The 26,759-nt window shown below is 43.5% G+C and overlaps 1 protein-coding gene and 1 non-coding gene across 10 annotated transcripts in view; both read right to left on the bottom strand.

Moving 5' to 3' along the window:
• Positions 1-26,759, bottom strand: part of CYRIB (CYFIP related Rac1 interactor B) — a 148,245-nt gene that overhangs the window by 66,516 nt on the left and 54,970 nt on the right. Inside the window, exon 1 of one of the 9 annotated variants that reach the window (XM_045453678.1) lies at positions 13,283-13,367. The exons of 6 other annotated variants lie outside the window; for them this stretch is intronic. The gene's annotated coding sequence lies outside the window, so the exon portion shown is untranslated. Of the gene's footprint in view, positions 1-13,282; positions 13,368-26,759 lie in introns of those variants that run through there. 2 more of the 9 variants (XM_045453682.1, XM_045453684.1) reach the window with 2 other exon arrangements.
• Positions 7,237-7,441, bottom strand: LOC123587090. Its single transcript, XR_006707146.1, has one exon. It is a non-coding gene; the product is annotated as a small nucleolar RNA SNORA73 family (small nucleolar RNA).

Below are 26,759 nucleotides of genomic sequence, written 5' to 3'. Positions count from 1 at the left end.
CTTCCCCCAAAGAACTCTGGGAGGATGGGCCGAACACCCATACAGTAACCTCGCTTTGCTGTGCCACCAGCACCGATAGCTTATCTTTCATTAGGGCACAGTGAGACAAACATATATCCGCTGTCTCCCCTGAACTGCAGAGTTACATATTAAGCCATCCAAATAGTTACCAGAAAGCTTCTGTACTTGAGGGGGAGCACACCAAGAAGGGAGGGGGGAAGTTAGAAGAAACTCCTAGCACAGGGCCAGCTGGGTGGCTCAGCTGGCTAAGCGTCTGCCTCTTGATTTCAGCTCAGGTCATAATCTCTCGGTTTGTGGGATGGAGCCCCACGTCAGGCGCTGCACTGACAGCTCGGGTAAGATTCTCTCTCTCCCTCTCCCCCACACTCACTCTCTCAAAATAAACACTTAAAAAATATTTTTTAAAAAAATCCTAGCACACTAACAATTGGGTTTACAAACACTTTTCCAATTTCCAACAACTTTGTTCAAAAACTATTCTAATTTCCAACTTCTTGAATCTTTACACTAACAGATGGGGTAGGTACTAGAAGTCCCAAATCCATTTTCCTGCTCTTTATTTGGCAAGACCTGCATGGTATCCTTATAACTCTCTTTAAAAATGTGTACCTACTGACCGAGGGCCAAACTCAGAAAAAAAGAGCTCCATTTCAACATGTTACCTGACATATTTAGCACTTTACTAAATTTTCCACAAAAAGGAGGAAGAAAAATCCATAATCCCACCACATAGTTATTAGCCACAGTTAACACTCAAGTGCACTGCTTTCCTTTCTGTAAAGAGTCCATTTGTCAATTGAAAATTTCTTATTTCAAGTTTTCTTTTCAAAATCCTGTCCCCAAACCCCTCATCTATATAATTTCATCGAACAATCCAGTTCCCCACACAATTTCGGTGTGCCCTTTTCAAACACTAAATTTCCACTAAGCCAATGTAAAGGTAGCTTTCTGAAACTTGTCACATTGTCACTCCCCAAACTCAAAACCTATAATGGCCCCCCACTGCCAGAGATTAAACTTCAATCTTTTAAAATTATGTATGGGCACCTGGGTGGCTCAGTAGGTTGAGTGTCCGACTTCAGCTACGCTAATGATCTCACGTTCCTGGGTTCAAGCTCTGCGTCGGGCTCTGTGCTGACAGCTCAGAGCCTGAAGCCTGCTTTGGATTCTGTGTCTCTCTCTCTCTCTCGCTGCCCCTCCCCTGCTCGTGCTCTGTCTCTGTCTCTCAAAAAATAAAATAAAACGCTAAAAAAATTTTTTTATTATGCATAATCTGTACAGTCTCCTATACACGTTACATCTCTAAACATGACTTTAAATATATAAAGCATACTGCAAGAAACATGTGAATGCCAGGGGAGTTTCTGGCCATTGGATCCAACATACACTCAAGATGGGAAAGTGTCTCAGGATTTGGCCACAGTTCCACAACGACCACTGAAAGTATCTCAAGATCTCAAGGACTACAGACTGAATCCGCAAAGTGCAAAACAGCAAAGAGTGTTCTTCCTTTATTAACGTGGTAAAAACAAACTTGCAGCAGGGAGTAGTCCTCATATGACTGCAAATAAAACTCTATCACCACACATATAATATTTACTGGCTCCGCACTCATAACCACAACTGCCAAAAAGTTAATCTAATGTTCAAGAGCAGATTTATGGGAACTTTAAATGTTTAAAACCGGATTTGGGGATTAATTTTATTAATGTTTCACACATAATCTGCCATCCATTCACAGAGCACACATTAAAAAACTTGTTTTAAAGTCATCTTTCAACAGATGAAGTGAGAAATAAATTCCAATTAACATGCTACCAAGTAAAAAAAAGCACTCATAGTTCTTAGCCCAAAGAAAGAATCTTTGCTCTTCTCAGAAGTGTATGTCAGTAAAAACTCACAGAATTACAGAAGTGCCTAAAAGAAAGAAAAATAATCAGTTCTCTCTTAAAGCTGACAATAAATGTATTCACTCAAAAAGTACACGAGAACAATGAGTGTGGGCAAATACTGATGTGCCTTTATGTATAATTGTGGAGGATGTGCGTGCACTCATACAACATGCACACATGTGCGAGATATCTGGAGAGATGTTCACCATAACAGTGACTGCTTAGTGACTTTTGCTTTGTTCTTCTACTTTTCCATTTTGTTTCCTTTTTTTTTATAAATGAGCATATACTTTTACAAGAAAAGAATGCTATTTGCGTTATTAAAACACGGCACGAAAAGCTACAGTAATCAAGACATGTGGTACTGGCAGAAGGACAGACATGTAGACCAATAAAACACAAAAGTGAGTCCAGAAATAAACCTATATATCTAGGGTCAAATGAGTATCAACAAAGATACCAAAGCAATTCAATGAAGGAAAGGATAGTCTTTTCAACAAATGGCATTGAGACAAGTGGGTATCTATATACAAAAAGATGAACTTAAGAAATTTACCTCACACTACATACAAAAGTTAATTAAAAATGGATCACAGACCCAAACACAGGAGCTAAAACTATAAAATACAAAACATTTAGAAGAAAACAAAGGCATAAATCTCATGTCCTTGGGTTGGGCAAAGAATTCCCAGAGAGAGCACCAAAAGCATGATCCTTAAAAGAAAAAGATAAACCAGACTCATGAAAGTTCAAAACCCTTGCACCTCAAAAGATACCGTTAGGAAAATAACAAGACAAGGCACAGACTGGGAGGAAAATATTTGCAAATCACGTGACTTGTAACTGCTTGGGATAAACTGTCTACCAGCACCTGTTTAGCCCTACTTTACGACTTGAAGACGGTTTCCTATAACACTGTAAAGCAGTTATGCTTCTAAAAAAATGTTCACTCATCTCTTCCTGTGAGACCCAAACAAGGTCCTAGTGAAAGAACTTCACTAAAAGTTCTGCTTGTATACCTCAAGTAGGAAGAATTCTGAAGTGTTTAAATACTGTTTTGAATTATTTAAAAGCATAAGCTATCAACCTACCCAAACCAGGAAAACTCGGAATGGTTTAAAAGAAATAAATTTGATTTTAATAAAACATACACAATTTTTAGAAGTTGCCGATAAGGAACACCGAAGATCAGCTAAAACAAAGTCCTTAAATGAACTTTTAATATGCTAATGGACTAGTAAGAAGGGGCCAGTGACACATACCAAAGAGAGAACACTGGCCAGTTGTCACCATGGCACAGACTATGATGGAACTTTTGGCACACCCATTTCAAAGGGTTGCCAACCCCAGGCTACATATTTTGACTACTGCTTCAACGTGCTGTGCTATAAATAAAAAGGAAAAGCTTGGGTTTAACTATATTCACATTGTAATGGAGGAAGTCCCACTTACTGAAGAGTATTTCCAAAATGCTTCAGCCCTAGATTCCCAGACATCAACCTTTTACTCACTAGTAACTCAGAAGTGGTGCCACTATAGCTAGAAGATTACCTTACACGTCCAGCTCTGTACATTCAAGTACACTCTAACCCGAAAGAATAGAATAAATGAAGCTGACTTTTCTGTATTTTAGAAAACTTGGTAAATAATATTTACATAATATCAGAACATATTAAATATTTAAGTCAAAACCAGTTTAAATGTAACAATGTTCAACATGTTAGCTTTAAAAAAAATTTTTTTTAATGTTTTTATTTATTTCTGAGACAGAGAGAGACAGAGCATGAGCAGGCGGGGCAGAGAGAGCTGTCAGCACAGAGCCCGACGCGGGGCTCGAACTCACGGACTGTGAGATCATGACCTGAGCTGAAGTCCGACGCTTAACTGACTGAGCCACCCAGGCGCCCCCAACATGTTAGCTTTTAAAAGAATACTGTTTAAATGTTTGTTTATAGAAAATAAACTGGAAAGGAGTTAGAAAATGCCAATTGATAAAATGAAGCTCAACCTCCTTTTAAAAAAATGACAAATTCAAAGTTTAAACTTCCCTCCAACTATGCTAGCTTCTCTTAACTTCCCTAAATCTATATTGTCCCAAGATCTAAAGGAAAAGATGCCTTTAGATCGTGGAGCGCCTCGGTGGCTCAGTTGGTTAAGCATCCAACTTTGGCTCAGGTCATGATTGTACAGCTTATGAGTTCAAGTCCCGCATCGGGCTCTGTGCTGACAGCTCAGAGCCTGGAGCCTGCTTCGGATTCTGTGTGTCTCTCTCTCTGCCCCTCCCTCACTTGTGCTCTGTCTGTTTCTCTCTCAGAAATAAACATTAAAAAAATAATAATAAAAATAAAAAAGGCTTGTTAAAAATGTGCTTAACACTTCTGTTACAATTTTCCAGAATTTTAAGGCAAGAACTGCAGTATGATATAAACAAAAGCAAAGTTGGGGCGCCTGGGTGGCGCAGTCGGTTGGGTGTCCGACTTCAGCCAGGTCACGATCTCGCGGCCCGTGAGTTTGAGCCCCGCGTCAGGCTCTGGGCTGATGGCTCAGAGCCTGGAGCCTGTTTCCGATTCTGTGTCTCCCTCTCTCTCTGCCCCTCCCCCGTTCATGCTCTGTCTCTCTCTGTCCCAAAAATAAATAAACGTTGAAAAAAAAAAATTAAAAAAAAAATAAATAAATAAATAAACAAAAGCAAAGTAATCTCATACCTTGCAACACAAGATGGTTTTCTCACATTTCACTTTTATGTAATGTCCCTGAAATTCTTAAGGAAAAAAACACGTATGGGGGCTCCTGGGTGGCACAGTTGGTTAAGCGTCCAACTCCTGATCACGGCTCAGGCCATCATCTCACGTGAGACAAGAGCCCTGCATCAGGCTTTGCACTGACAGTGCAGAGCCTGCTTGGAAATCACTCTCTCTCTGCCCCTCCCCTGTTTTGCTATTGCTCCCTCTCTCTCAAAATAAATAAATAAAATGCTTAAAAAAAAAAAAAAAAAACACACATCTGATTTTTTTCAAATCAAAAGATGTCTGGACACGTTAGTCATTCCTTTTTGAGTAAATGTTATTAGTTATCAACTTACCTTGGAGAACATGCATCTCAAAATTCCACCAAGGTCATCATACGTTTGCCTCAAAATGCAGATCAAGAATACCAATAACAACACGTACCGTGTTCTTACCACATGCCAGGTACGTTCTTAAGTCAGATTTATTGATGTATAATTTACATATGTTGAAAAACAATTCTCCAGACAATTTTTTTAATGTTCTGTAAGCAGAGCAACACTGACCCACTGCCCTTTGCTCTGGACTATATTTTCAAACAGCCTTGAAAGATAAAGATAAATGTTAACCTCTGGAGCAAAAGACAGGCATGCTTACTGTCCAGTATAATAAATACAATGTATCCCTCTAGAGCAAAGGGCAGGCATGACTGCTGCTCATTACAATACCCTTGGGTTCCCTAAACTCAGGGCTTCTCTCTGATTATGTAACCCACTACGTGTGCAAGTATTACCTGAGCATCAGGAAACCAGCACAAATGCTGAACCTCTGGCTACCGCTCCTGCTATTCATGGGTAACAAACTGCCCTTCATCTCTCCCACAGGAGTCTGTTTCCGGTATACCAGCATCGATCAAAATGTGGCAGGGTAACTTACTAGCTTGCAAGAAGGTAAGATTTCAGACCATTATGGTTCTGGACAGTTTTGGGAATAAGGACGGGATGCTGACAGAACCATCCGTGACTTTCTAGAAGAGAGAGGATAAAGGCCACCAAGGGCAGAGTTCTAGGAAATGGGAAGACACCCTGGGATCTGAGCGTGGTCCTAGTGGTAGATGGGGAGAAGGTGAGAATACAGATCCCTACCACTCTACCGATTAATGAATAGGAGTTGGACTAATGTTTAGAAACTGAGCAGTGAGAAGTGGAACTGAAATCACCCACCCAAATGGTGTTTTTTCATTCTCCTCCGGGCTGGCAGAGGAAAGGATGTGGCAAGACAATGCGGCAACAAGCCCTGTCTCCAGGTGAAAGGCAATGTGGCTGTGACTGCTGAGCCAAGGAATCCCCGAAACTAAAATAGATTATGTAAGTAACGATGGCCTTGCTGCCAATATGGAGTTTTAGGTGCACCAAAAATATGAGAAGTTCCTTTGAACTACAAGGGAATGACCAAAAGTGAACACAAAGCTTTGATTTGTGGTACAGACAGCTTCTCTCTCCCTCCATGCTCCCATCTCTATCCCACTCTACCTCCACCCCCAAACTCTTCTGCTTTACAGAAAAAAATGATAAAGGATGGAGTTGAGGTCTCTCTGACGCCCAAAAAGAACTGAAGGCCATAAATACCCCTATTGGGCTGCCTATACCCCTATAAGGAACTGCAGAGACAGACTCAAAGTTTTAAGGTTCTTTTAGATATAGGAACCCATGTCATCACCAACCTACCTCGTCCCATGAAAGGAGGGAACATCCAGATTCAATTAAAAGGGTTTGGGCAGGATTTACATACAGATGGGAAGAAAAATCAGTATCATGTAAGAGTAGGGCTCTTTGGGCGAGTTCAATGTCCTATTGTTGCTGCCTCTACAATCCAACATATAATAAGAATTGGTGTGTTATATGCTTGTACTTGCCCACCCTGTAAGTGCCAGAGGGGATTCTCCCAATCAGGAAGGGCTGCATGTAGAAAAATGCTAGTGCCTTTGGGACCCTACAACCCTAATGGCCGCTTCTATTTACAAGTCTCTGTAACTTATGATTTTACTGCTTAGACCCTCTGACAAAGGGAGGCAGACAGTCTCCCCCTGGAAGTCCCCCTGTGGGTTCTGAACTCTTCGCCTCCCTGACACAACTCTCTGGCATACTCCTTCTCTAAGGTAATTGTTAGCATGCTACTAGCCTCTTGTGGAAACTGAATGCCTGAGTCATTCATGGAGACCTCATGATCCCCAGCCTGATGTTCCTGCTTTGGTTTTCTAATCTACTACTCCCCCTTGATTTACTCTAAATGGTAGTTTTAAAAATGGGTCACATGTGCCCAAGCTTTCAAACCTCCAGACTTATCTTACAAAAACAGCACTGATCATTCACTTTACTAACTCTCTCTGCCAAATAAAGGACCCAAAAGCATGAAGGATCAACTGTCAATGTTAGGTGAGGCTCCTCTTCTCTCCCCAAATCAAATTATTTGGAATCCTGAGCCATCACTGCAAAACAAGATAGGTAAGAGTTTAATCCAGTACAACAGCAGCTGATAAAAGCAGATTTTTCTTTTACTTCCAATCAACCTAGAGCCTGACAGGGGGTACTTTTGAAAGCGGTTTCCTGTATGGTTTGTCTCCTCAGTCATCGTCCACAGAACTCTGAGAAGCTGCAGGAATATGCAGGCGCAGACTCAAGGCCTGGCTTCATTACCAGCATCGCAGAAAGGGACTATATGTCATGAGGCAAAGCCCTGTGCTTGGCTATGCCACCTGGACAGAGCCCAGGGAGAGTGACCTCCTGGGAGTACCCACGTGGGTCCTATATTCCTACTTGGGGACAGGTCAACTCCATGACTAACAATGTGGAGAGAGTCAACTCAAAACGCGTCTTTGAGAAGGCATCTGGCTTTGTCTTAGCCCCAGGAGCATCTCAATTTTACATGAAATAGTAACAAGACCTCTGGGGAAAATTTATCACCTACTCTACCACCAGAAGCAAAGTTACAGCCTCTACAGAGCCTACATCCAGTAAATCATCAAATCTTATGGATTTAACACCACTGCTCCACTGTCAACACTCAAATACTGAGCACTATCAATTCTTTCCTGGACTTTGGCAACAGCCTCTTAACTTGCCTACCTGTACTCAATCTTACTTCACCTTCAATCCATTCTCCAGAAGCTGTCAGAACAGGCTGAGTATTTCACTCTCTCCCCCTTAAAATCCTATAATGGTTTCCCCATAGCCTTCAGTCCAAACTGACCTAAACTTGTTAACATGACTCACACAGCCAGCCTTACAGTTTACCTATTATGTACCTCTTACCCACCCCTCCTTTACATCATACAAAACCAGTATCCATTTCTAAAGTGTACCTGACCTCTCTTATCTCCAAGCTTTTGCTTCTCCATCTTATGCCCATGCATTCTTCCTTTAGCCTGACTGACTAATGGTCCACTTTGCAGGTTTTAATTCAGATAGCATTACAACATGGGCTTTTAAGACTCATAAGACGAGGTACCTATGGAACAAATAGCAGTGAATTCATATTGTCTATTTTTCTCTATCTTCTACTCTAAGGAGAGACCACTAATATTTATTCACTGTTAATATAACCCTGCTTAGGTGCTCATTAAGTATTCAGGTGATTAGGGACACCTGGGCGGCTCAAGTCATTTAAGCGTCCAACTTCAGCTCAGATCATGATCTCACGGTCCATGGGTTCGAGCCCCGTGTCAGGTTCTGTGCTAACAACTCAGAGCCTGGAGACTGCTTCAGATTCTGTGTCTCCCTCTCTCTACCCCTCCCGTGCTTGCACGTTGAGTGCATGCGCATGCTCTCTCTCAAAAATAAATAAACATTAAAAATTTTTAAAAATGTATTCAGGTGATTAATAACAATCCTATACCAAGTACTGTGCTAGCTGTCAAAAAAAATACATTATCAAAAACAGGTTTTTAAATGACCATTCAGCTTAAAAATACATTATTTTAATAAAATTATATTCTGCCCTCCCTATCACATTGCACTGAAATTAAATTAAGAATGTCATATGAGGGGCGCCTGGGTGGCTCAATTGGTTGAGCGTCTAACTCTTGGTTTCAGATCAGATCATGATCTCAGGGATCCAGTCCCACGTTGGGCTCTGTGCTGAGAATGGAGTCTGCTTAAGATTCACTTTCTCTCCCCCTGCCCCTCCTCTTCCCCACTCACATTCTCTCTTAAAAAAAAAAAAAAAAAAAATCACTTCAAGACCTATTAAATCACAGATTTCATCTAAATTAGTGCCTTCAAATTCTCTATTCCTCTCACACACAGAGAAATGACATAAATAATTGCCAAATAATTATATCTAGGAATATATAACTCTTTTCATAGCAAGTGTGTCCTAAAATTGACCTAAATAAGCACTCAATGTAAAGTGAATTATCTAAGAACATGCCAATTTTTGATTGGAAGAAGTATTATTCTAAGCACAGTGAAGAGTATCTTTATCAGTCTAAACTTAACACAATACCAGACAAAATGTACCAACTAGAATATATCAAGTAGAGATTACTTGCATGGCAGAAAATAACTGCACAGGATTAAAAACTTCACAGTGTTGCATACAATAGTACACTGAACAGCATCTTTTCAAAATAAATAGCTACAAAAATGCATCTTTGCATTAGGTCTTCACTTAAACAAAATCACCCAACATCTTTGAAAAAAGCCATTCTCACCCATGGTACCACAATCAGGACGTGGGATGTGTCACAAGAAATGTGTATATTTAAAGAACCACCGTTCTAAGAATGACTTCCTTGTTTGAAAAGTTTTACAAATGTCACTCATTTGCATTCCAATATATTTACATGAGTGGGAAACGAGTGAACCTACAGCAAGTTAACAGGAAATCATAATCCTGTACATGCTCACAAGACAGCAGAGAAGAAGTGAACATTTTCCATCCTGTGTGTCAGCCGAAAAAGCCTTTAGATTGGCTGTTTTAAGTATGCCTTCTAAGTATGTAATATAAAATACAGGACCTCAAATTAGTACTTCGAAACCAAATTTTAGTAAAGACTATAAATCATAGAGGCCTGGGTTTATGCCAGCCTTCCTCACCCTACTTGGGAGCATACTTGGACAAGATACCTAAGCTCTCTGAGCCTGACATTCCTAGTGTTAATTAGGAATTAACTAGGAATTAACATATACCATGCAGTTGTCATAAAACTACCTTAATGTATATAAAAAACTTGGCATACAGTAAGTGTTCACTATTACAGCATAATAATTAAAGAGCCAACACCAAGTTCTATCAGTAAGTAGCTGTGTCACTTCAGTGTAACCTCAGCTTCCTAGTCTGTGACATGGGAATACGAACAACCCTAACAGGGTTGTTGTAAAGACTGAATGTCTTAGAACTCAACCTGGCAAGTAGTCAACGCTATGTGTTAGTTACTACTAACATTATCATTATCACTGAAACATTACATAACCACTGTCACAGTACTTAAGATACCTTCCATTTCTGCCACCTGAAAAAACAGCTCTTGAAAAATTAACTTAATTTTAGGAAACTGATCATAATATAGCATAAGCTTACACACCCAAGAATTTTTATGCTGATTTTAAGTGCACAAAATGTTATCTGAATTCATTGCTCATGAATACTGACAAGACACATGAGTCAAATAACCATTCTAAATGAACAATCCGCTCAATGGACTAAAGCATAACACAAAATATATGTCTACTGTACTTTTTTCCCAAAGATCCCAAAGCAGTTTAAGTAATCAAATATAGCAATCCTCGAAATACTTGAGAAAGCTGCAGCTGAGACCAATCAACATTTTTCCCAAACCTTTTGCCACATAATTACAAAATGATGTTATAATCAAAAACTCTTTGACCTTCCCATTCTTTCAATTATTCAAAACATTTGAATATCTACTGAGCATCAGTCTAAATTCTGACACAGTAATAGAAAAGGAGAGATGAAAAATAATGGGAATGCCACTAACAACATAATTAAATATTTCCAAATATTGTAATTTTGTTTTCCTTAGTGAAAGAGCAAATTATAGGCTCTATAAGTTGAGTGCGTCAATACTTAATAATTTAAGTAACCTCATTCAAGTGACAGTCCAGTCAGTATTTTCACAAAGGAAACCAGGAGTAAGATGATAGAAGCATCCCTCTGTACTCCCCAATTACTTACTATGGTAAATGACCATTCCAAATATGAGTTAAATAATCCCAAGAGTGACACTATAACATATTTTTAACCCATATTTGGGGAAAGCTCAGAAAAATGGGACACCATAAGTTTGATTTTGTTAAATATCACCTGTAATCTATATAAACTATATTTGCTTAATCTTAGAATCTGCAATTATATTTTTGCCAGGGCAACTAGAATGAATTTACTAATCATGTCTCCCTTGGCTGAACCAGTTTCTTAGGAGAGAAAAATCTAGCCTCTCCTCAATTATCAAACGATCTAGAATTCATACTATAAAGCCAACATCTTATGAAGCAAGAGTTTCCTCTGGAGAAGCTACATAACTGTTAAAAGTTTTAAGGAATTGAAAAAAAAAAAAGTTATCTAACAAAATTGCTCTGCCAAAGAAATGCAATCCTAACTATGAGTTAAGAAATCTTACTGCTAGGGGCGCCTGGGTGGCTCAGTCGGTTAGGCATCCAACTTCAGGTCAGGTCATGATCTCGCAGTCCTGGAGTTCGAGCCCCGGGTCGGGCTCTGTGCTGACAGCTCAGCTCAGAGCCTGGAGCCTGCTTCGGATTCTGTGTCTCCCTTGCTCTCTGCCCCTCCCCCACTCATGCTGTGTCTCTATCAAAACTGAATAAACATTAAAAAAAATTAAAAAAAAAAAAAAAAAAAGAAATCTTACTGCTGGAGTGGTTATCCAAAACCTAAAAGAGAACAAACAGCCAAGTGCCTTTTTAATACCTAGCTCCCCAGAAAGGCTGTTAGAAAATGGTGATGTCAACATTGATAGCAACTGTATCATACTGATATGCAGACAGGTATACCTCAGACCTAAAAACCTTCCTTTGACTTCATTATTATGGACTATGATGGTCCCATGAAAAAATGGCTGGGGGCGGGGCGGGGGGGGGGAGCTCCCATTTCATTTTATGAATGCTGATCAAGCAGTGTTACCCAACTACAACACTTCACAAAGGGGCTATCAAATAAGCCCCAATTATCAAGGTGTTCTAGACAGGAAACTTCGGTTTCTATTATTAAATACAATTAAAGAATTAAAAGGATCAGTGTGTTTTTCTTGAGGTACATTTGTCTAAAGTGATTTGCATGAAGTCCCCAAAGACCCAAGTGATTGAAATTCCTTTAGCTATATAAAACACTCCTCTGGAATGTCTGTCAGCCAAATTGCAAGACTGTAAGAACACAAAATTGACTGATACACATTTTCCACACAAAGATTAAGTTGGAAAGGAATGGCAAACTCAATAAATTTGCAGGAAGAGGGTTAAAAAGTGTAAACAAATTCCAAAAATCTTTGTCTTATCCAGAATAGCACTTTGTGGTACTGCAAGAATTCAGGCATTTCATCAGTATTCCGCACACCAGGGGACACTCGATAACTACTGCTGACAAATTAGACGAGAAAAAGTCTCACCAACAAACGGTATTAACAGGTAAGGCTGCAAATCAGGCAAGAAACCAATCGAGGAGGAACGTGGAGATGTAGAAAGAGTAACAATCTTCTGCCAAATTTTATATTCAGAGAAAATTAATGCATCACAGATACCCCTCCAAGGGGAAAAAAAAAAAGATATTTGGTACGGCCAAGAATAGCCAAGAGTTATAAACAAACACACACACACACACACACACACACACACACACACACACACACACAGAGCGACTGCCACTTCCACTACAGTTTGACAGTCACAGATTTGGGTAATTATAGCAGAAATTGTGTGTTTTGGAAACACACTAAGACCACACCCTAGGACCGAGAATTTGGACTTTAAATGCTGGGAATTTAAGAGGTCAACGCGGTGTACAAGTTGGACGGTCTGGCCGCACAGGTGGAAGGGTGGAAAGGGGCAATAAAGACACCAACTTCCACGCGGGTGACCAGGACCGCTGGCTGTCGCGGCGAGGCGTGGCGGAATCCGAGGGAAAAGGGGGTGTGGATCTGTGGGCGAGTCCGGGGAGAAAGGGAGGGAGGTAAGGTGGCCGCGAGGACGACAGGGAGCTGGGAGCCGGGGATGGGGGGCGAGCGCCGACGCGGGAGGGGAAGAGCCAGGGAGCCGAGAATCACGCACGGCGGCCGGCTCCAGGGGGGTGGGAGGGCGCGCCGAGCACGCGCGTGGAGGTGCGGGTGGGAGGAAGGGGCGGAAGAAAGGAGGACCGAATGAATGAGCGCCGCCGGGGCCCGGGCCGCGGGGGAAGGGGCCGGGGCGCCGCGGGCCGGCGGACGGGGGGCGCCCGCAGAGGTGCAGCCGCAGCGCCGGGGGTGGGCGCCGGGGCGGGCCCACGGCGCCGGGGGCCGAGGAAGCCCCGCGCCGGCGCGGCCCCCACCGCGCCCGCCTCTCCGCCAAAATGGGGTCGAGGGGCAGGCAAGCGAGGGGCGTGAGGGAAGACGGAAAACGGTAAAAATAAATCACTCACTCTCCGCTCGAGCCTCCTGGCTCTCTCAGCCCCGCTCCTCCGCCCTCCTTGAGCCGCGGCGGCGGCCCCTCAGCGGCGCTAGAGGGAGCCCCGGGGCCCGGAGCGGGGCAGCGGCGGCGGCCGGACCGGGAGCCCCTCCGCACCTGCCCCTGTGGCGGAGCCGCGACGAGCCAGGCGGCGGCGACGGCGGCGGCAGCAGCAACAGCAGCAGCAGCAGCGGCGGCTCCGAACGGGGAGGGCAAGTGACCCGGATGTACAGGGTAACGGCGAGGAGGGGGAGGGGGGAATGCCAGGAAGTGAGGGCGCCGCGGACCTGTCCGGCCGTGCGCATGCGTCGCGCGCCCGCCCCGCAAGGTAAATCCTCGGCCTTCCTTCCCCGCCCCTCTTCCCCCCGCCCCTCCTGAAGGGGGCGTGGCGAGGCCGGAGACAGGTGGTCGTGCGCCGGAGGAAGGAGAGGAAGGGGGCGCGGCCACCGCCTCCGCGCCCCCCGCCCTCCTTAAAGGAGCAGCATCGTCGCGCCGAGATGGCATCTGGGTGGGTCAGAGTCTTGCAATCTTCTCATCCTACACTGGGAAAACTGAGGTTCAGAGGTGGGGGTAAGCTGCTTCAGGTCAGCTAACTCGGAAACACCAGGAACTGGAACTCGGAACTCGCAGATCAGGACTCTTTGTGCTGAACTAAGCGAAGCTGCCACATCCCACCACCCCCCACGCCTCAAATGGCTGGGCTGGCGAGCAAGCCTTTCCCCCGCTCCAGGTACTGAACCTCACTCCCGCTCTCCGGCAAAGCAGAAGCGCGGGCCGACTCCCCAGAGCCTAGAGGTGCACCGTTATCGCCTACGATGGTATCGTGGAGACGCCCTGGGGAGATGTTAAATGATCAGTCTGAGGACAGAAATCAGGCGCCACTTGAGACTTGTACCTTGCCACGCATGGCTCTAAGAGATAAATGAGATGTTACAGAGTTACGCTCTGGGCAAAAATGTCCAGGGCGGGGAGGGCAGAGAATTTGGATGTGGCCCAGGGCACAGCATCTTATTTCCAGAATCTCTCTTCACCCTGGAACATAAATGCTCCCTGTATAAAAACAGAACATTCCATCCAGCTAGTTCATCCTAATCCTGCTATGACACAGATTTTTTTCATTAACACTAAAGTGTAAATGATTACAATGTTACCTTTACCTGGAATATTTTCAGTTTGATCGGATAATTACCATGGAAGTAAATGGTTCGAAATATTTTGGGGTCAAGGCCCGTACTGAAAATCCCACAGAAGTAGGGGCTTTTCTCCCCCAGAAAAATGCACATATGCACACAAATTTGTGTACAATTTCAGGAGATTTATGGACCCAGGAAGCCTACCTATGAAAACCTGACTATGAACTCTTGTTCTGGTCAAATAGGTAAAATCCCAGGAACTATCCAGGCCTTACCAGATGTGGTAGCCAAGAAAGCACTCCTTGCCCCAAATACAGAAGGGCAGCCCTTCCCTTATTTAGTCTTTTGTCTTCCTCTTGAATTACCTGGAGACTCCATGGTGTTAGCCATACTATATAGAAATGTGTTAAGAGTCATGGAGAGATTAGATGGCTTTTAAAAAAAAAATTTTTTTTTTTTAGTGTCTATTTTTGAGACAGAGACAGAGAAAGAGCACGAGCAGGGGAGGGGCAGAGAGACAGGGAGACACAGAATCTGACGCAGGTTACAGGCTCTGAGCTGTCAGCACAGAGCCCGTCCTGGGGCTCAAACTCGTGAACCGCAAGATCATGACCTGAGCAAACTGGACGCTTAACTGACTGAGCCACCCAGGCACCCCGAGAGATGGCTTTTTGAAGGCATACACTAAAGGCAAGGGTCATAGGCCTCAGATTTTTACCCTAATTTTCATACTTTAGGAAAATTTAGGAGTTCTATAACTATATTATAATTCAGTTATCAATTTCAATTCAGTTATCAACTATCAATTTCAGTTAAACTAAGGGAGCCAATATTTTGCAAACATTGATGCTGACAGAACAGTCTTCACAATCCAAGAACTTTGGTCTGTTTTTCTTACACGCTGATACACAGTCTTAAACAATTCTGGTCCACAGAAATCCACTGTCCTCAATTTGTGCCAGAGGAAGAAAGTTCATATACCTGCCCAGTCCCTTAAATATGAGCTCTGAGTAACCATACATCTCTACCTCAATATCCCAACAAAAGCAGAAATCTCTTCCATAGTATCAACCCCATCCAGTTTAGCTCAAATATCTCCCATTATGGGGACCTCCTTATTGCAACGGTCAGCCTCTTCTCATTGTGAGGACCCTCTCCTTTTACACTGAGCAGAAACCTGATACCTGACAATTTTCATCCATTGGTCCTAATTTTATCCCTGGAGAGCAATACAGACATGAGACCAGCCTGGGGGAGCTTACAGTCCAGCAAAGAAACATCCATTGTTGAATGATAACCATAAAATAAGATGAATCCTGTGAGGAGGGTAGAGCACCCCCTTCAGAGATACCTTTCTCATTGTCTGCCCTAGACCCCTGGCCTGTGACAGAACTCACAAGTAATCTCTACCACTATACTACCCCATGTGGGATATCCTGAAAGAGGGAACAGAAGACAAGACCTTCAGAGAAGTGCTGAACTTATCCTTCCTCAATCCTTTCTTTGTCACCCTGCGTGAATGTAATCCCATTTCAGCTGAGGTCAAAGCTTTCAAAGTTTTATGTTGAAAAAAACAAGCAGAAGGATGCAAAAAAAAAAAAAAAAAAAAAAGAGAGGTTTACATAAGAACCCTAGGTTCTCGATGATTTAATCACTGTGGCTTGTTAGCATTTTTTTTTTTTTTTTTTTTAGTCCTTCCAATGTGCCAGGCACTGTACTAAGCACTTTGCTTGCTTTTCCTCTTTTGCTTTTTACAACCACCCTATATGGTACTATTATGACATCCACCTTATAAATGAGGAAACCAAGACTCACTAGGAGATCCAGGATTCAAACCCAATCTGTCAACTCCACCGTGTGTTTCTGCATTTCTATAAACTTGACTCTGCTTTTGTAAATTTCAGAAGTTCCTGATCTCTTCTTTAAATGTTGTTTCCTTTGAAAACTTTATTACTAAATCAACTTTAAAACATTAAGGGGCACCTGGGTGGCTCAGTCGGTTAATCGTCCGACTTCAGCTCAGGTCATGATCTCACGGTTTTTGAGTTCGAGCCCCGCATCAGGCTCTGTGCAGCAGAGCCTCCCCCACTCACACTCCCCCACTCACACACAGAGTGTGATTTATTTAATGTGTAAATAAACATTAAAAAAATTTGTAAACACGATAAACAAATTGTTTCACTTACTCATTGATTCATTCCATCAATACACAATTTTGCCACCCTACTGCATCCTAGGCACCATGTTGAGGGTCTAGATTGGAGGTCAACAGATGTGTGGTACCTGCCCTGGCAGGGCTCACAATTTCATGAGAGAAAGAGCTGTAACCTCAGAATTACAACACAGCATCATTCGTTGTCATCTAGGAGAGTGGAAGAACCAACAATCCCTGGGACAGTTGTGAAGGCTTCAGACAGGATGCACTTGGTCTTGAAGAGACTGGGGGAGGGGAAGAGAAGAAAAGGCACATGGGCAGAGAGGAAGGGGAGTTTATGACATGCTGGAGGTAAGGATGGGCGAGTGTGACTGTGCAGGACCTCCTCAAACACCATGCTAAGAAGTTTGAACTTGCCTCCTGAAGGCAATAACAAGTAAACAGAAACTTCTCAGCAAGGGAGAGACATGATCAGATGCGTTTTATATCAAGGTCACTCTGACGACAGTGTCCAATGCGGACTATGGTGGGAAGGAGAATTGAGGTCCGCAGACCGCTGAAGCTTTTGTACAGTCCAGCTGACAGATAATTAGCGCCTGGTTTAGGAAGCTAGCAATGGAGAGGGAGAAGGGGCACCAGAATTAGGATACTCCTATCGAATCTCCAGGAGTTTGTGACTAGCTGAATCTGGGCAAAGTAGCAGCAGGAGCTGTGGAACCTGACCCTGAGGTTCCTAGCTTAGCAGACCCATCAGAAGGTGACACCATTCAATCCCAATACCTTTACACAGTTTTCATTCCTGTCCTCTCCCAACCTTTATTCACGTCAATGCACACTGCTTCCATTACTATCTTCAAATACGTGCAACTATTTCCCAATGCCATTTCATATTTCTACAGTCACATTTATCATTTTAATGGCGGCAGAATATTGCATCACGTTGAAATAGCTCAATTTCCTTCGGTTGCTAAAGGTTCACACCCTGCATGCCTGGTTTACCCTGGACTCATTCGGTTCTGAGCATTTTGCAAGAGATGAGTTGAGTGAGGAAAGAGAGCCTTTAGGTGAAGGGTGTCGGAAAAGTGTGCCCTCAAGAGTCAGCCAAGCTGCCACTCTCATAGGAGAGTACTGAGAGAATGTACTGCATTGGAGAAGATGCAGAGCTGTGGCATCAGCCTACCATGTATTCACTCACCCAACAATGCTTTCTTGTGAAGCAGAGGGACAATACAACAGAACTGAAGCCACCTGGCCGAGCCAGGGTCTGAATCCTGTTCCAAAGCTTATACAAGTTCTCCAACCTCTCAGAGCTTCAGTCTCCCCTCAAGTTTGTGGTGAAGATTAACCTGGATAAAGTTTACAAAATGCTTGGGACACAACTAAGCATACATTAAGTTCGATAATAATTTTCAGTCTTGGTTCCCTCCATATGCTTTCTTGACTTCCCATCGTTTTCAGAGTTTCTGAACAAACCCACCAGGCAACAATGCATGTATTAGAGTTCAGAGCCTGAATCTGCCAGGGTGAACCAGGACCACTCACATGACCTCTCTAACCTTTCATTTCCCATCTGTGAAATGGGCATAAGAACATCCATCACAGGAATGTTGCAAAGCTCTCATAAGTACTGTCGGTATAGGAATATATGTTCAAAGCCCCAAAGCACAATGTCATTAATGCCTATCACTGCTGTTATAGACATTGCTGTATCCTTGGTTTCTTCCCATTAAAAAAAATGACTTCCACCTAAGTTCCTTGGACTGCAGTTCTGGGTTAAAGGATCTGAATATCGCTATGGTTCTTGATTTGCGTTGCTTGGATTGCCCTTAGAGAGGACTCTTGATGGTGCTACCATAGTTAATTCAAATATGACATATTAGTCCTCAACCTAACATTCAGGGACTTCTATCAACGGCTTCCCCCCTCCTCTTGGTGCAAACAATGAACCCTGAAGCCTTGAGGAAAGAGGCACCCTCCCAGACATTTCCAGGATGGCCAGCGGTTCGAAGGCTAAGGACTAGGACTCCAGCGTCCGGCCTGATGGCTGAGCATGCAGTGGGCGACTTTCCTGAATGCAGAAGAGGACACAGGAATGAGGCCTGGGCATCCCCAGACAGCACTCGAAGCCTGTCCGCCATGAAAGATGGCATCAGAGCTGCTACTCAAAAGAAACAAAGTACAAAGCCAACAGCTCAAACCTAACACACTCCTGTTGTTTAGCAAAACATTAGCCAATCTCTCAGGAGCCATAAAGTTGTCCTTAAGGCCGTATTTCCTCAGAGTTCCAAGGCTCTATGAACCTCCATCACATTCCCAAATGTAACATTTCTCACAGGTGGGCAGTTCCACGGGGTGACCCACAGGAAGGCGGTAGGCTCTCGCAGCCTTGCATCGCTGGTCCTTCCCTGCGCCTCAGATGTGCCTTCTAGCCTCCTCAAGGGCCTGTTTCTTGGCCTTCAGGTTCAAGGGTCACCTCCTCAAAGGGGTCCTCCCGGTCACACCTCCCTCACCTCCCTTCAGTCATTCCTATATGGCCACCGGCATTTTTTTTCCTTCATGGTAATTTGTATAACCTGTAATTATTTTTATTTTTTTAGCTTAAAAGTGTTTTTAAAAAGCCTCCCATAGGGCGCCTGGGTGGCTCAGTCGGTTAAGCATCTGACTCTTGATCTCAGCTCAGATCACCCATCTCACAATTTATGGGTTCAAGCCCCACATCGGGCCCTGAGCTGATGGCATAGATCCTGCTTGGGATTCTATCTCACCCTCTCTCTACCCTTCCCCCACTTGCTCTCTGTCTCTCTCTAAATAAAGAAACAAAGTTCAAACAAAAAAAAAAAAAAAAGAAAGAAAAGAAAAGAAAAAGAAAAGCCTCCCACTAAAACATCAGCTCTGTGAAGGCAGAGGTCGGAGCTATTCTGCTCCAACACCTATCACTGTGCCCACCCAGCTCCTAGGAGACCCTCAATAAATGTGTGGAATGATTGGGTAAAAAAGGGCGGTTCCCAGCCCCGGACATCCTTCTTTCACCCTAAACTCTATGAAGAACAATGTTGACTGCAGACAAAACATTGAAAACACAGATGAGCAAAAGGAAGAAAATATAAACACTCATGATCCAACCTCCCACCAAGTGGATCCCCTTCCAAATGTTTTTTCCTGTATCTATATAAAGATAATGCATATATTTTTATAGAAATGGCTCCTAAACTGTAATCTGCTGTGTTTCATTTCACAGTATATCTTAATCACCTTTCCTTAATAAAGATACTTCTGCTGCCTTGCTGTTAAAGGTTCCGGAACACTCAGCCATGTCACTACACCACAGAGTATTTAACACATCTCCCAGTGTTAAACTAAAGGGGAGGTTTCTTCAATGTCAGTAAAGGTAAAATGTTTTAATACAGCACTTCCCTCTTGACAAGCTTCCCGTTTTTTCCTCTGTGTTTGTATTGCTTTAGTTAGAGCTTGTATTTGTACAGAACCACACTCCCTACCGCCCATTCACCACCTGGAGTTATTAGAGTCCCCATCAGCTGGAGAAGCAAGATTGTTTGCAGCCGGCAAAGGTGACGTATGACGAAGCCAGGACGATGTCTCGGAGTTCAGTTTGGGAATCTGCTGCTGATACAGGCGACAGAAAGAAAGAGCGCATTTTCTTGCCAAGATTTTAATGTAAAAAGTGGAAGAGACTTTCGGCAAGCCTTCACTTCCCCCTCCCAGGCCCTGCCCAGGGGCAAAGTTTTTCCCTGGAGGGATGGGCTGGTTCCCAGGGTTTACTGAGGTCCTAAGCAGTCTGTGGCCCAAAGCCCACTGCACCACTTAGAGACAAAGAACTGGCTGCAGAAAAACCCAAGAGGGCACATTCGGGATGCACTGTCCTTTTCCACAAGCAGAAAGTCCAGCCCATGGTGTGGTTGAGAAGCCACTCGGCATTTTCCAAAAAAAAAAGTGTTAATGTTTGTTTATTTTTGAAAGAAAAAGAGAGAGAGACAGAGCATGAGTGGGGGGAGGGGCAGAGAGAGAGGGAGACACAGAATCCAAAGCAGGCTCCAGGCTCTGAGCTGTCAGCACAGAAGCCGATGCGGGGCTCCAGCTCACCAACCATGAGATCATGACCTGAGCCAAAGTTGGGCGCTTAACTGAGTCACCCAGGCCCCCTGCCACTTGGCATTTTTGGCTCTGACGGTGGTCAGGTCACTGCCCTCTGGAAAGAAGGACCTTGCCACACAGACACAACAGACCCCATTCCAGCAGGACTGGTCAGTGCTCAAGGGCACTGGCTGCCTTGCCCACCTGCCACCCCCCACCATGGCTGGGCCACCTTACCAAGCTGTGCAGGCACAGGAGGGGGTCACCTGAACAAGGGGGCAAGATGTCATCAAATCAGAAATGGCACCGGAAGACAGGAGGGAGAGAAACAGCTGGTGGGGGCGTCTGTTCCTGGACCTCAAGTCATTGTGACCCAGAAACCCAAACAGAGGTCCATCTCTGCTGCCCCACCCATCTTAATACAGCTCTCCATCCAAGTTAGAGGAAAAACTTTCCCTGTAAAGAATGAGAGTCCCCTAATTGTGTCAAGGGTCATGAAGTTAATCCATGCCATTTTAAAAAGCTTCTTCATGGGGTGCCTGGGTGGCTCAGTCGGTTAAGCACCCAACTCTTGGTTTCGGCTCAGGTCATGATCTCGCAGTTTGTGGGTTCGAGCCCCATGTCAGGCTATGCACTGACAGTGCAGAACCTGCTTGGGATTCTCTCTCTCTCCCTCTCTCTGCACCTCCCCTGTGTGCTCTCTATCTCTCTTTCAAAATAAATGAGAATAAACTTTAAAAAAATAATAATAATAATAAATAAAAAGCTTCTTTGTGTGTTTTACAGAAACACCATGGTTGGAGAAAAGAGACGGGTTTTTCTTGAAATTTAATGGCAAGATGGAAATACCACCACTCGACACCTCAGCTCGACTGCTTAGTTTCTGCCGGTTTTGAACAAAATGATTTCCACCCATCTTTATAATGACAGTTTTCAGTTGAGAGAATTAGGCACCAGGAATGTATTTCACTGGAGGTCACAAAGCTGCTAAGACAGGGAGTCAGGATTTGACGCAGGTATGAGCAGCTGGCTACGTGGCCCAAGTCATACTGCCTTTCTTGCCTCCCGTTCGTTTTTCTCTCTACAAACGTTAACTAACTCATTCAGTGTCCAAGCTCCATCTAAAATATTAGGCTACTCATTTACAATACCACCTAATTCACCATTATTGGGATTTTTTAATTAATTTATTTATTTTTTAATTTAAGTAATCTCTATACCCAACACAGGGCTCGAACTCCTGACGCTGAGATCAAGAGTCCCATGCTCCACTGACTGAGCCAGCCAGGTGCCCCTAATTCACCATTATGATGAGGATGAACTAAAGCAACAGATGGAATGTATGAAATTGCTAACATTCAACCACTTTTTACCCTAAAAACATTGATGACATACAGTTAAACCTAATATGTCAACGTTCTTGGACAACTCTTAAGTGTTTAAATGAAAGTGCATGGCTGATTATCTTGCTTTTTGAAATCTGCAGCTTTAGTATTCAAACCCATAAGGCAGTACATCATGGTGACTAAGAACACAGACTCTAGACAGACAGACCTGAGTCTGAATCCCTTCATTTAGTCATCTGTGAAAAATAGGAAAGTCACGGTACTCACTGTCAGAATTAAGTTATTTCACGTAAAGCACTTAGCACAGTGCTTTACAAATGTTAAGTGCTCGATAAATATTAGCCTTTTCTATTATTATTATTGCTGTTATTATTAACTTGCTTTCATTCAGATGGTTTTGGTATAAAGCTGCCCATTGTAGCATTATTTATAATAAAAACCAGAAACAAATTCAATTTCCCACAACAGGGAAACAGCATACCAGGGTTCTGAAAGAACGGTCTTTAGAATTAAAGAAAATCAATTCAATTAAGATTTAACAGCCCCTGCTTTGCCACTCAGGGGCTGTATAATTTTGAGCCAGTCTTTTCTTTTCTCTGGACCTGTTTTCCTCCCCTCAAAAATGAATGGTTTACTCTCAATGATTCCTAAGTTCTCTCCAGATTTAAAGTGTACAGTCCTAAGGCTCTAAATAAAATATAATCCATCAATATCAAGGATAATATACAACCCCCAAGTACACACAAAGATGGGAGCAACATGAGAAAATATTTTATAAATACTGCCAACCTTCTTCAACCCTGTTTTTTTTTCTGTAACAGCAGTCACCTCCTAAGAGAATTTGTACTATGTTTATTGTCTCTCTCCACGAAACAGGTGGAAACTTCCAGGAAAGCAGAGAATTATGTCTGGTTTGTTCACTGATGTATCTACCCCCAGCCATTACAGCAATGCCTGGCACAGAGTAGAAGCTCAATTAACATTTGCTGATTGAAAATTTGTGAACATTCTGGGGCACCTGGGTGGCTCAGTCGATTGGGCGTCCGACTGTGGCTCAGGTCATGCTCTCACGGTCCGTGGGTTCGAGCCCCGCGTTGGGCTCTGTGCTGACAGCTCAGAGCCTGGAGCCTGCTTCAGATTATGTGTCTCCCTCTCACTTTGCTCCTCCCCCACTCATTTTCTCTTTCTCTCTCTCTCTCTCTCTCTATCTCTCAAACATGAATAAACATTAAAAAACATTTTTTTTAAATAAAGAAAATTTGTGAACATCCTAAAAGAGCAAAGTACAAAACTGTATATATAACAGAATGCCATTAATATACAATACGCACCCCCATGGGAAACTGGCAGATAGGATCAGAGAGGTTAAAACAGGATGAGGGAGTAGGGATGAAATTTTTTTAAGTTTCCCTCAATGTTTTGAACAATTTTGTTTTAAAAGACAGCATTCAACAAAGCATGTAGACAGAAGAAAGATGTAGAGAAATACATGAAGTGACCAAGGGGTGTGCCTCTGACAGAGAGCAGTAAGGAAGGGCAGGAATATGGAAACAGAATCACAGGGGCAGAAAGAAAACTAGGTAAGAAGATGCAGAAAAGAAAAGCCCATTTATCTTGGACTTTTAATTACAAGCTAGCATCTCTTATTTTTATTTTTTTTTTTATTTTTTAATGTTTATTTATTTTTGAGAGAGAGAGAGCATACAAGCAGGGGGACAGAGAGAGAGGGAGTCACAGAATCCGAAGCAGGCTCCAGGCTGCGAGCTGTCAGCACACAGCCCGACATGGGGCTCGAACGCACCAACCATGAGATCATGACCTGAGCCGAAGTCCGATGCCCAGTCGACTGAGCCACCCAAGTGCCCCTACAAGCTAGTATCTCTGAAACTTTCCCCAAGTTGATAGAATTTCCCCATCAATTCCCTCAATCGATGGAAGCTTTGGTGAATTTGAGCACAAAGGTGCACTTGGGGCTGTTACGTGTTAACGTTTTGTTTGTTTTGAGAAACAGAACAGAGCATGATCAGGGGAGCAAGCAACATACAACTGCCAAAGAAATGATATAGACATATGGCCTGGAGAATTTAAAGGAAAGAATACTTCCTTTGGCTTTGGGGAGTTAGAGGAGAAGAGTCAAGAAGTTGTTCTCGGAAGGCCTGGTGTCCTGAATTGTACCAACTCACAGGGACCTTAGTGCTGTTTGTGGCCTCAATCTTGAACCTTTCACCCTTGCATTTGATCACACATTACAGAGGAAGAGGGATGGAGTCTGAGAATCTGAAGCAGGCTCTGCACTGTATAGCAAAGAGCCAGATATGGGGCTCGAACTCATGAACCATGAGATCATGACCTGAGCTGACGTCGGATGTTTAACCGACTGACCCACCGAGGCGCCCCCATCACAGATTACTCTTAATGCCTCCAGCCTCCCCAACTGCTTTCCTGAGCTCCTCATCATGTCCATACATTTGAACTTTGAGCAAACTGGGTCAGATGCCCCACTATGAGTGATCAGGACCCTGTGCTTCTCCTTTATAGCACATACATAATTGCAATCGCATGGTGATTTGTGTACTTCCTTAAACACTGGGAGCCCCACAAGGGCAGAGACCAGGCTGTGTTGTCACCACTGTAACCCCAGTGCTAGCACAGAGCTCGTGCAAACAGGTGCAGCTGGTCACAGAGATGGCATTGGTCCAGCGTTAACCTAGTCCCAGGGCCTTACCCCAACTCCAAAATCCCAACATGGACACAACCCTAAAATCAGTAAATCAGATAAGCAACCCAAGGAGGTGAGATGTAAACTCTCCCCAACGTAGCCACAATGATTAGGTCACTAGCTGTGGAACCAACCGGTTGCAATATAGACCTTTAGAAAGAACAATGGGGATGTCAAACACGAGCTAACAGTGTGAAAAAAGTTTTGAGTTTTGAGGCTACAGAATAAAAGACATTGCATAAGATTCAAAAAAACAAATAAACACAACACCTTTGCAAAAGAGAACCAGTATGGTCCAAGTTATGAAGCAGCTTAACTGGCTCGGCTAGCTTCTTCTCTAAAATCATGGTGCTGGGGCGCCTGGGTGGTTAAGTGTCCAACTTCAGCTCAGGTCATGATCCCACGGTTCGTGGGTTCGAGCCCCGCATCAGGCTCTGTGCAGACAGCTCAGAGTCTGGAGCCAGCCTGCTTTGGATTCTGTGTCTCCCCCTCTCTCTGTCCCTCCCCTGCTCACACTCTGTCTCTCTAAAAAATAAACATTTACAAAATTAAAAAAATAAAACCCTGGTGCTGATTTCATTGTAGAATACACGTTTAATGAGAAAGCATCTCTCTTTCAGCTTTGATGCACAAAGGTAGAGAGGAGAATGGTTGTTCTTGTCCAGGCCCTGGTCTTATCTAAACCCACAGCCCCAGAGAAAATGTCTGCCGTATCCATTTCAGCATGTACTTAGCATTTTTATTTAATAGGCCACTTGCATTAATGAGTACTTGATGAATCACCTAATTTTAAACATGTAGGGAACCTTGAAATTCACCTTCAATCCAACATTTACACTTAAGAAAAACCAACAGCCCAAGAGAGGCTCAGAGGCGTCTCACAGGTACACAATCCCAAGGCCTGGACTCAGGGAGAGTCAGAGAACTGCTGAGTTCATGTCCAAGGGTTGGATCACTGAGGCGTCAACAGAGCCCTGTAAAAAAATCTCTACTTAATCAGCAGTGTATATTTGGTGCGGTGTCTGGTGTGATCTTTCGGGGGAAAGGAGGTCAATTAAAGCATTATGCTTTCTTGGCCCCTCATTACACACAAATCTCTTCCAAAGTCAAAAAGAAAAATTAATAGACATGTGCCAAATGATAAAGAAACAAGTGGAAATGCAGGTTGTCTGGGACTTCTCAATCACCCATAGGAGTGGAGAATGGCTTCTTTCTTGGTAGTAATACTAAGCTAGTTATAGAGTTCCTATAATTACTATTTCCTGCTGTTGTGCCTTTGTCTGTGCTGTTCTCTGTGCTATGAACACCGTTCCAGACACTACCATACCTCCCGGACAAACTCCTATCTACCCACCAAGACTGCAGTCAGGCATCTCTGGATGCTGGATAAGCATCTCACCATCACTAAGTTCCCATTATTACCTTACAGTAACACACGGCCCTACTGATGCCTGACAATCCTTCGAGGAAGTGTCAAGACTAGCAAATGGTATGAGGTTTGTAGAGCACCGTGTATCCCATTGAGGAAAGCACTACAAACACACAAGGTAATGTTTTATTAATCTACTTAACCTGATTTCCTTGAAACACAGAGAGTGATTTTGATGGATGAATCAACCAACCCAAGATTAATAGCTTGGTTTACTACGCTCATTTCTCTTTCCAAGCCACAAGCCAAAATAAACTCACTCTCAATTTATAACTTTGCAAAACGTGCTCTCGCGTATCGACTCCTGAATCCACTGTGGTTATTAAAAGCATGGTTGCATCCAGCAGGACGGGCCAGGTTATGCTGTGGTATCAAATAGCCCCGGGGTCTCGGCCCCAATGATGACCACAGTGGTGATTCTGGGATTGACAGGATGAGACCAGCAATTCCATCTTTCTGGACTATACCTGACAATCTGGATTGAGCAGCTCTGTGGCTGACATCAGTTCAACAGATACGATCTCCTCTCTTCCTTCTCCAACCACCTACAGAGCTGTCTTGCAGGGCTGCAGTGTGG

Source organism: Leopardus geoffroyi, chromosome C3 (assembly GCF_018350155.1).
Source record: "Leopardus geoffroyi isolate Oge1 chromosome C3, O.geoffroyi_Oge1_pat1.0, whole genome shotgun sequence".
NCBI lineage: Eukaryota > Metazoa > Chordata > Mammalia > Carnivora > Felidae > Leopardus > Leopardus geoffroyi.
This window is presented reverse-complemented; position numbering and strand designations above follow the sequence as displayed.